Below are 11,511 nucleotides of genomic sequence, written 5' to 3'. Positions count from 1 at the left end.
GATGTTTTCATTGCATTCTCTCTGGGAGTTCAGATGCTTGGAAGGTTCTTGGTCATGTCTGACTGAGGGAGATAATGGGGCCCTGGGTCTGGCCCGTAGTCATAATATCAACATGAGGTGGCATTTATGGGCTCCCTGCTCTGTGCCAGGCACTTGCCGCACCATCTCATCGTAGCCACACAGACCTCCACACGTGGAGGTGCCCTTACCAACACATCTACAGTTTAGGCCTTCGGGTAGGTAAAGTGACTCACCCAAGACCCAACAGCCATTCAGTGGCCCTGCACCCAACCCCAAAGGACTCCCAAACTCAGCCCATGATTGCCAAATATAAGGAGGACCTCAGCCCCACTTCATGCAGCCTGGCTAGCCCAGGGTCACTAACTCCAGGTCCTCCCCCACCTCCTTTACTCCCTCCTCCTTTGTACTGCCCCTTAGTCTCAACCCACTGCCGCTTCCCAACTACAAGGCTGCTTGCTATCACTTCCCACAGGTCCCACACGGATATGAGCTACCAGCCTGCGGGGACCACTGCTTTGGTGGGATCTAAAGAGCTCAAGCATCATCCTCAGATGACCTGCATCTGGAAGAGCTTGGCCATTCGCCTAGGTGATCCAGAGCAGGTCACTTGCCACCACTCTGGCTCAGTTTGCTCATGTGTAAATTGGGAGTGATAGACTGCCCACTGGGAGTGATACACTGCCCAGTCAGTGGGTTACTGTGAGTGTTAGATAGATCATGGATGGAAAGATTTAGTATGGAGCCCAGACCCAGGGCCATGTTGGGACCTTTGTGAACCCTTTCTTCACAAAAATGTATTAACCATCTGTATATCTTCTTTGGAGAAATGTCTGTTCATGTCTTCTGCCCATTTCTTAACTGGATTACTTATTTTGGGGGTGTTGATTTTGATATTTGATTTTGATATTTTCTTTTGATTTTGGTTCTGGATACTAGCTCTTTGTCTGATATGTGATTTACACATATCTTCTCCCATTCCATCAGTTGCCTTTTAGTTTTGTTGATTATTATTATTTATTTTTTACTGTGCAGAAGCTTTTTATCTTGATGAAGTCCCAATAGTTCATTTTTGCTTTTCTTTCCCTTGCCTTTGGAGACATGTCTAGTAAGAAGGGCAAACTGGTGCAGCCACTGTGGAAAACACTGTGGAATTTCCTCAAAATGTTAAAAATAGAGCTACCTATGACCCAGCAATTGCACTACTGGGCATTTACCCCAAAGATTCAGATGTAGTGAAATGATGAGACACCTGCACCCCAATGTTCATTGCAGCAATGTCCACAATAGCCAAACTATGGAAAGAGCCCTAATGTCCACAGACTGACAGATGAATGGATAAAGATGTGATATGTGTATGTGTGTGTATATATATATATATATATATATGTTACTCAGCCATCAAAAAGAATGAAATCTTGCCATTTGCAATGACTTGGATAGAACTACATGGTATTAATTCTAAGTGAAATAAGTCAGTCAGGGAAAGACAAATACCATTTGATTTCACTCATATGCAGAATTTAAGAAATGAAAAAAATGAACATAGGGGAAGGGAAGAAATAAAATAAGATGAAAATAGAGAAGGAGGCAAACCATAAGAGACTCCTAATTAGAGAAAACAAACTGAGGGTTGCTGGAGGGGAGGGTGGTGAGGGCAGGGGCTAAATGGGTTATGGGGGTTAAGGAGGGCACTTATTGGGATGAGCACTGGGGTTACATGTAAGCGATCAAGTGCTTAATTTTACTCTGGAAACCAATATTATAATGTTAACTAATTCGAATTAAAAACATATTATCATGGACAATTATGTTGCTCTGAAGATAACTTTGTTAATTTATATGTTAAAACATTTTCTTTGACCTTGAAATTCAATTTTCTCTTTCTAATTTTAAAAGAAATTAAAACATTTTTGTGGGCCCCTAAAAGTATCGTGAGCACTGTGCCTGCCTTGCCTACTGCGAAGGCGGCCCTGCCTGGCACGGTCTGTGCTGGGAGTTAGGGGCAGGCTGCCCAGGGAAAGGGCCAGTGGGCTCTTGCAGTTTCCTATGTTTGAGTGGTAAGACCACAGCTTTCACTGACCGTGATGAAGGCCCAGAACCCCTCATGCTGCAACCAGAACATGAGATGGTCGGGCACTTATTCCTCGAGGCTCTCCCTGGGCTGTGTCACTGCACTAGGACAGCACAGGCCAACGTTACCAGGAGTAGCTGTGTGTCCTGCCTGGTATCCACTGTCACACCGCTATTCTTTTTTTTTTTTTTAACATTTTATTTATTCATGAGAGACACACAGAGAGAGGCAGAGACACAGGCAGAGGGAGAAGCAGGCTCCCCGTGGGGAGCCCAGTGTGAGACTCGACCCCAGGACCCCAGGATCACACCCTTGGCTGAAGACAGATGCTCAATCACTGAGCCACCCACGTGCCCCTCACTGGTGTTCCTTCTATGGGGAGCAATTTCTATTGAATCTCAGCTGTGAGGCATATGGACACACCCCTGTGGATGTGTCACTTTTGTGTGAGGCCATGACTCAACAGGCATGAGTGATTGGGAGGAATTTCCTTCTGGTACTTATTTGATTTTCTAATGGAGGGACCCTGGGAGGTGCCTCAGCAGCCTTGCCAGGCGAGGCATGGTGCAAGTGAGGAAATGAGTGGTTAAAACCAACTATTGAACAAATAGATAACGTCACGCCTCCAGGCCAGGACCCTCGGAGTCCTTGGCTTCTCCCGTTCCAGCAACAAGTCATCTTCAGATGCTGTCATTCTCCCTCGGGAAGCCTCCATCGCTCAGATACCACCTTCTGCCTCTCCTCAAATGATGAATCCCACAGTGTCACAGGCCTGTTTCAAGCTCCGGGTCTTTGCCCTCATCCTGTCTTCTGCCTAAACATCTTCCTCTTCCTTGGCCACCTGACAACCTGCCACCCATCCTTCAGACCCCTGCTCCGGCATCCCTAACCCCCATGGCCCCTAGCACCCCCCGCCGCTCCCCCCGCCGTTCCTACCCTGGGAGGAATGCCAACCCCCAGGGTCATCTGGGTCCTCAGCAGCAGGTGCCTCCGGGGCTGTCAGGCTGTGGGTTCCCAGGCCTCCCGCTAGGGATGCCATGGAGCACAGTGCTCAAGAGTCTGACCACCTGGATTCAAACTTGGCTCTACTTCCTCATCTGGAAAACCAGGCAAGAATGGCACCTGCACGATGTGATGTGGAGACAGGGTGTTGACATTTAAAGCACTTAGCACAGTCCCTGGCCCTGGTAAGCCCTCAACCACAGCTAGCTCTGAGATTCTCAGCTTAAAAATGAAACTGGAAAACCAGAGTACAGATTGATTTTTATTTGGCTTTATTTTTCTCTAAGTATTCTTTTTTTTAAAAATGTATTTATTTATTAGACAGAGAGCACAAGCAGGGGAGCAGCAGAGGGAGTGGGAGAAGTAGGTTCCCCACTGAGCAGGGAGTCCGACATGGGGGTCAATCCCAGGACCCTGGGATCATGACCTGAGCCAAAGGCAGATGCTCAACCAACTGAACCACCCAGGTGCGCCTCTAAATATTCTTAACATCAACATAAAATTGATTTTTTATGACTCAGTGAATTCCTTATGAATCAGTTCCTAAGGCGTAAGGCCACAGTGTGTGGTTCTAGCCAGACCCAGTTGGATGCTGGAGATGCGGGAGGGTTAAGGCCTAGGGAGAGACCAGAGTGTGTTCTGCTTCCAGGGAGGGGAGCTTTAGAAATTCCCTGAACAGACACCCCCATCTCTGGCACCTCTAAAACTAAGAAGAGACCAGTGAGAACCTCCCAACAGTAGCCTTTGGGCACAATGCAGCTGTCAGCTGTGCTGCCATGTTCCCAAGGGGCTAAAGTTAGGGGTTGTGAAGCAGTACGTATGCCTGGAGTCAAAGAGAACCAAGTTCAAATCCAGTCTCTGCTTCCAACCTGTGTGACCACGGGCAAGTTGCTTTATCTCTCTGAGCTTCAGTTTCATTATCTGCAATAACGGTACCTCCCTTGCAGGGGTTCCATGACGGGGACGTGCCACTTAGAAAAGTGTCCAGCACGGGGAAGTTTGACTATAAATGTTACTTCCCTTCCCAGTGAGCTTGAGGAAGAAGAAAGTGTGTAAGTCTTTTTTTTTTTAAAGATTTTATTTATTTATTCATGAAAGACAGAGAGAGAGAGAGAGAGAGAGAGAGAGAGAGAGAGAGAGAGAGGCAGAGACACAGGCAGAGGGAGAAGCAGGCTCCATGCAGGGAGCCCAATGTGGGACTGGACCCCAGATCTCCAGGATCACATACTGGGCCAAAGACTGCGCTAAACTGCTGAGCCACCTGTGATCCCCTGTAAGTCTTGTTGTTGTGGTTGTTGTTCTATTTCAAGCAATTATAACATGCATTTCCTGTTATACACAGCGTATATTTTATTTCTGGTGCTTCCTCCTGCAAGAAGTCTTCCCTGATGCTACCAGACTAGACCAGGCACCCTGTGCATCTGTGGCAGTCAGGTTGTGCCGTTCATCCCACTTTCCCAGTTCTTCTTCCAGGCACGGGGTAGGTCTCCAGTCCCCCACCTCCCTCTGGTGGGACGAGACCACATGATTCACTTTGGCCAATGGGCTGATGCAAGTGGAAGCGATGTGTGTCCTGTCTGGGGGGAAGCTTTAAGAACCAGTGTGTGATTCACTCTTCTCTCCTTCCAGGCAACCTGCGATGGGGGGTAGCTCTTCCAGCCTGGTTCCCAAGTGGGGAGCATGAGCAACAGAGCTCTGCTGTTTGATGCCTCTGAGATTTGTTGTTACTGTAGCATAACCCAGCCCAACCTGACTGAGCCAGCAGCTCTGTAGTGTAACATGCCCCACAGGCCACGAGCAGATCTTTCAGGTCTCACCCTGTCCTGTTTCCTTTGGTCCACAACCAGTGGCTTGGACCTGGAAGCGCAGAGGACTCGACCCTCCTTCTCCTTCCCCCATTCCATTTCAATGGACCCATTTTGATGATCATAATAACCTGTGACCTTCTGGTACCTCCTCCAAATGTTTGTTCTGACAAGCAGTTGAGCCTGTCTCCCTGGCTTCTCAATGCGCATGACCTTATTGTTTTTTTTTTTTTAATATTTTATTTACTTATTCATGAGAGACACAGAGAGAGAGAGGCAGAGACACAGGCAGAGGGAGAAGCAGGCTCCATGCAGGGAGCTCGATGTGGGACTTGATCCCAGGACTCCAGGATCACGCCCTGGGCCAAAGGCAGGTGCTCAACTGCTGAGCCACCCAGGCATCCCTGCTTATTTTATTTTTTAATGCTACAGACTCGTGGATAAAAACAGCAGTTAATGATCATTTTGTGCTCATATGTTAACTCATTTAATCCTCAAATTGCTTAAGCTCCTTGTTCTTCATTTTTATCATGTTAATTGGGGGAGAGAATAGCTGTTCACAATATCCATTCTTCATTTCTTCCTTTCTAATAAACCTTCCACCACCAACACCACCACTATCACCAAGTTTTAGCAGCACACCTGCCTTCCTGGGATAATGAATGCATTTTTCAGGCTTCTTTGAGGCATGTAAGTAAGTTCTGGAAAATGGGATCTAAGCAGAAATGTCATATGCAACTTCTAGGGGGTGCCTCAAGGGAGCAAGTATGCCCTTCTTCAATTATTTCTTTTCCCTGCTAGCTCAACTATGGATATGATGGCTGGTTCTTGGCAGGAGGAAGAACCTAGAAAATGAGGGTGGAAGAGCAAAAGGAGATCATCAAGATATATGTCAGCCTAGAGCTGCTTCTCTTCGAACATCATTTAACCAGCAGAGAAGTTAACCACTATCTCATTGAGGCCTCTGATGCTTGACCAGCAGCATTGGTATCACCTGGAAATTTGTTAGAAACACAGACTCTTGGCCCCCACCCCAACTGCTGAATCAAAGCCTGCATTTTAACAACATCCCCAGGTGATCTGAGTACAGAGTAAAGTGAGAAGCACTCACAGTTTTGAGCTATGGTTATTTGGGCTGGGCCTGTGGCCCACAGCTGAACTCTAAACCAACTAGACCAGCACCCACTGCCCTGCTGGGAAGATGAAACAAGTTCATGAAGGAAAGGCACCTGGGACGGGGCTCTGCCCAGAACGGGAGCTAGAGTTTGTGAGTTGAGTTGCCTGTGGATTCTGTGATACAGCGTAGGCTTATGGTGCCATTGCCATCTGCCCCTACCTGCCCAAGGACAACCCCTGATTCTGTGAAATCTTGGACAAAGAGCAGAGAGGGCTCAGTATTTATTGAGTAACACTTACTTTGCATCAGCCATTGATTTGGGACCAGGGAAGGGAGAGGTCCTGGTGTGGACCTTACTGAGCCTGCCTCACTGCCTGACCCCAAATGATACAGGCCTGGGGGGCCAAAGGGGAGGAGGTTTCAGAATGTTGTTGCCAAAGCCCTTAGAGCGGGGTGGGGGGTAGTGCTAGGGGGCACAAGGGACCCCTTCGTCCTGTGCTCCTGCATGAGAACAGCCAGCTGTGGCCAGCTCTTGCAGGGCAGCGCCCCGGCTGCAGAGGGAAAGCCTTCTGGACGGTGACTGCTTCTGCGGCTGTGCTTAGCCTCAATTTTCCAGCCAGCCAGGCTCATTCCCTCCTGTTACGTGGCCGGCGGAGCTCTCCGCAGTGCCCCTCGTCACGGTCTGAAGGACAGAGCGGCCTCGATTCCGCGGGGATGCAGGGAGCTGCTGCTGCCCAACCGCAGCGTGCCGGCCGGCCGTGGTGCTGGGGAGGGATGGTCTCTGCGGGTCTGGACATAAGGGAGGGGTCCTGAGGCCAGGGGCGCTGAAGAAGTCCTGGGGCTCAGCTGGTACACGGAGGGGCCCGGAAGGGAGAAGAGCAAAGCCTGGATCCTGGTCGGGCCTGTGTATCTCCAGCCTGCTCCCCACCTGCTCCTCTGCTGGCAGGACCTCACCAGACCCAGACCGAGGGGGGGGGGGGTGCGCTGCTCACAGTCCGTCCAGGTGGCTGGATCTAGCTCAGGGCGCCGTGTGTGTGTGTTTTCTTTCTTTCTTTCTTTCTTTCTTTCTTTCTTTCTTTCTTTCTTTCTTTCTTCTTTCTTTCTTTCTTTCTTTCTTTCTTTCTTTCTTTCTTTCTTTTTCTTTCGGATTTCATTTATTTATTCATGAGAGACAGAGGCAGAGACACAGGCAGAGGGAGAAGCAGGCTCCCTGCGGGGAGCCCAGTGTGGGGCTCCATCCCAGGACCCCGGGATGGTGACTGAGCTGAAGGCAGACCCTCAACCACCGAGCCACCCAGACGCCCCTGTGCGCATCTTTCTGTATGTCTCCACCGTCCCTGCCTCCATCTCTCTGACTCCCCCATTCCTGCACACAGAACCCCACAGCAGTGAAGAGGTCCCTGGGGCTAGATTACCTGCCACATTCAAAACCCCAGCACACCCCACCCCCTGGCTGACCAGCGGTAAAATGGGGATTGTGGGGGCCTTGTGAGAATCAAATGAGGCGCAGTCCTCACTCCGAGCCATAAACAGATCCTAGTTGCTGCTCTTGACATTCTTGAGGGGTCAGTGCCCCCCTCGGCCGGCCCAGCAGGGTTCTGCACTGTCCTTCTCCCAGCAGGACAAGCCCAGGAGCACTTCGAGGACGAGGCTGGGCGCAGGGAGCCTGCAGAGCGGGCGCCTTTCTCTCCTGCTCCAAGTAAGTCATCAGGAGCCCCTTCTCCCGTGAAATCCCCTTAATTCCTTACACTTACAAACAAAAGGGGAATCTGTTCCCCAGGAGCCACTGATCCCTTAATTAGCTCTCCTGGTTTCTTATTAAGGTTACTTGGGACTGAGTCACACACCCTCAAGTGACAGATCAGCTTCAAGGAAGTGATTTGCAGAGTCGAGGTCCCGCGTCTGCCGCCAGCCTTCTTGCACCAGCGCTCTGCTCTAATCTCTTTTTTATTATTATTTTCTGCTTAAATCCATTGTTGCCGCCTGGGTGCCTCTGACATTTAGCAGCTAAATGTCTTGCCAGAAGGCACCATCCTGTCTTTCAAGGCAGGAATTCTTTGTCGGGATTTTGCCCGGGACCGAGAGGGAGAGGGGTGCGGGCCGGGTGGGGGCGAGTCCCCTGGGCAGAGGGCCTTGCGGCTGGCTCAGCTGTCACCCGGGCCCTGAGCTGAGCCTCCGCCCCTCTGAGGACAGGGAGGGGAAGCTGGGTGCCGCCTCCCAGAACCACTCTCCTCTCTGAGTAGTGTCCTGGCTCCTCTGGGGCCCTCTGTGCTTTGGGTCGTCCCAGAAACTGACTCTAAGACAAGGATTCAAGTGCAGGCAGTTCCTTTAGGGTGATCCTGGGAAGCAGGGCAGATCTCAGGATCCAGGGAAACACTAGAGACAGGGGAGGGCAGGGCATCAGCAGGCTGGGATGTTGATGACTCCCCTCTCCATCCAGGGCTGCCACTGCTTTGGGGACAGAATTCCCCAGCTTGTCAGCCAGCCCTGTGATTCCTGCAGGACAAAAGCCCTCAGAGCGTTTGAAGGGGGCGGTTTGCAGTGTGCGATCTCTGTCAGTAGAGGTGGTTGTCCATCCCTGAGCTTGGAGCCAAGCCTGATCCGTGAGCGTGCATCCATGTCCCCCGACCCCCACCCCCACTCCTACCCCCTGCCAGCCCCCCGCAGGTTGGGGGGGGCGCTCCCCGGTGGGCATATGACCCCGGGTGGGCAGCTGGTGTGGCCCAGAATATGGCTGTTTGCATGGGTCGGAACAGCCCACTGGTGTGTGCGGACTTGCTGAACTGGAGGGGGTGGCCTGGCCACTTTGTCACTGGGTGGGAAGAGACTGCTTTGCAATGAAGCCAACAGCAAAGCAGAGCTGAGAGATCCTGATGGCATTGTTTGAACCGCTCATTTCTAAAAAGATTTATCTTTAAAAAAAAAAAAACCTGTAAAATATACATAGCATTAAATTTACCATTTCAACCATTTTTAAGTGTACAATGCTGTGGCATTAAGTACATTCACGACGTTCAGTTTTTTTAAAGGGTTTTGAATGTTTGTTCTTACTAAGGGCACAGCAAGTATGATCTATTTTGGGGGGCAGTTGGTGCATCTGTTTGCACGGTTGGTCAGCAGACAGGAAAAGTGCCCTTCGGGGAGGAGTTGGGAGCAGACATGGGACCACAGCCCTGCTGAACTGTGTGGTGTCACCCCGCCAGCAGCCAGTGCGGCCACTTTGGCCTGCATTTGTGACTTGGAGAAACACTTAATCCCACGCTTGAGGGACGTGCTCTGTGTTGCTGGTGGAATTTCTCTCTCATCAGGGGCCAGCATTTGTTCTAACCCTGAAATAGCTCCCTGGTCGGAACCCACGTGGCTCCAGGTTTATTTATACCCATCCTTTCGCATGGCTTCCTTGGGGTAACAGCTGTGGACAGACGGACAGGACCAGTCAGGCCGAGATTGAGACCGGGACCCCCGAGTCCTCTGTCTTCTCTGCCTTTACTGTTGAGCCCAGGACAGTCCCGACCAGGACCAAGGGCCGCTGGGGTGCTGAGAGGTGACGGGGCTCAGCTGTGGGGTCTTGGCATCTCCCTGGCCCCCTCGGAACAGGGGGGTTTCTGGGCACCGGGTTGTTCACCTGGGGACTCAGCCTGTGGCCACTGTCCCTCCGTGCGGCCTCAGCCGTGTCACGTTGTCGGCAGAGGCCTGAGCCCGGTGGCCTGGTCCCGGTTTGGGGGGCACATGCCCAGCCAGGACTGTGGAGACTGCCCTGAATTTCACGATGCCCTTTCTGAGGAGGCACCTGGGCCGGGGTCTGGGTGAGAAGGTTTTTAGACCCACGAAGAGCCCTCCGGGGGGCCTGCTAGACACGAAAGGCCGGAGGAGCCCCATGATGAGCGCTCTGCACCACCGCCAAGGGGTTTTCTGTTGGTTTCCTGCAGTTTTTAAGTCTTTCCCTCTTTGGCGATGTTTCTTCCTCTCCCCATCCCTGCATCTGCTTCTCAGCATGTCTCCATGTCTCCTGAGCACCTCAGCAACTCGCTGACATTCTGGGTCTGTGTGTGCCTGTGTCTGTGTGTCCATCCATGTCCGTCCCTCTCTCACTCTTTCTCTGATTGTGTCTCTCTGGCCAGTATTTTCTCTTTCTTGGTCTGGCTCTCTTGATGTCTGTTTATCTCTGTCTCTTTCTGTCTCGGTCTCTCGCGCTCTCTCTGGTCTAATCCAGATACCTTGGCATGGGGACATGGGTGAGTCAGGACTGGCTCCACCTGGAAACCACAGGGAAACCAGCCAGGGCTGGTCTGTCTGAAGGGGAACCATCTGTTTACTTCCTGGAGAAGCCTGGGGGTATACATGGTCCAGCCCCCTCTGCCTTGCCCACCCTGGGGACCCCCGGGGGAACATCAGTGCCAGTCATCCCCACCATGGGGGACCATCATGGGGCTTTCCTGGGCTGTGCCAAGCAGCTCTGTACTTAGACTGGGTCAAACCTAACAGGGAAGAAAAGGAGCACAAGACAGTCCAGTCTCAAGAGATGCTTAGGACTTATGTGCAAAGAATTAATAAATAAAATATACAGGACATTTGGGTAGTTTCACTTGATCCCTAAATGTCTAGATGGTCACAAACAATCTGATAGATCTTACTGGGAAAACTTTATATTTGGGGGTCACTTACACTTGAGCAAAGGTGGCCTTCACATTTACCTGAGCATTTAGGGGATGTGGGGACTGGCATGTGCCCCAAAGACTTAGGGACACCAAGTGGCAGCCAAGGCATGGAGGAACAAGACCTGTCTCCAGCACATCCGATTCACACTGCCCATGACCCCTACTCTCTGATAGGCTAGATGTGCAGACCTCTCCTGTCAGCCCTAGAGAGGGTCTTGAGACACCTGATGGAGTGCTCCTTTCCTCTCTAGCCCTACCCCTAGGTGGTCACAAAAATAAGGGCAGCGGGGACAGTGTGACAGGTGACAGTGTGTGCAGATCAAGGGCAGAGTGACGGGGCTGCCGACCAGGCGAAGGCTTAGGTAAAAGCCTGAAGGCCCTGCAGTGGGAACAGGTAGGGAGTAAGTGCGGGAGGGAGGTGGGGAGCAGCCACCTGTGGCCTGTGGACATCAGACTTGGGGTGTGAAAGGTGCTTGAGCAGCAGGTGACGTAAGCAAAATTGTATCTCCTGCACAGAAAGAAACCTGGCAGCTCCGGGATCGCTGGGCAGGGTGGGCGGCAAGACTGGCAGCTAGAAAACAGACTGTCAAGTGACGCCCTCATGAGCAGGAGCTCATCTAAGGAGGTTCAGCCCAACCCCAGGGACGTAGTAGTGGCTTGGGCGTGTGTACACACCCATGCATGCTTCTGGGTGTGCACCTGTGTACATGTGTGTGTCTGTGCACGTGTGTGTGTGTGTGGACGTGTTAAAGCTGGGGAAGGGGATGAGGGTCAGGAAGACAGGGCCTGATGTGCACCCTCTCCTCCCCCACGAAGGTGAGGGGGTTAGAGATTCCA

The sequence above is a fragment of the Vulpes vulpes genome, chromosome 11, assembly GCF_048418805.1.
Source record: "Vulpes vulpes isolate BD-2025 chromosome 11, VulVul3, whole genome shotgun sequence".
Classification (NCBI taxonomy): Eukaryota; Metazoa; Chordata; class Mammalia; order Carnivora; family Canidae; genus Vulpes; species Vulpes vulpes.
Note: the sequence above shows the minus strand (reverse complement) of the source record.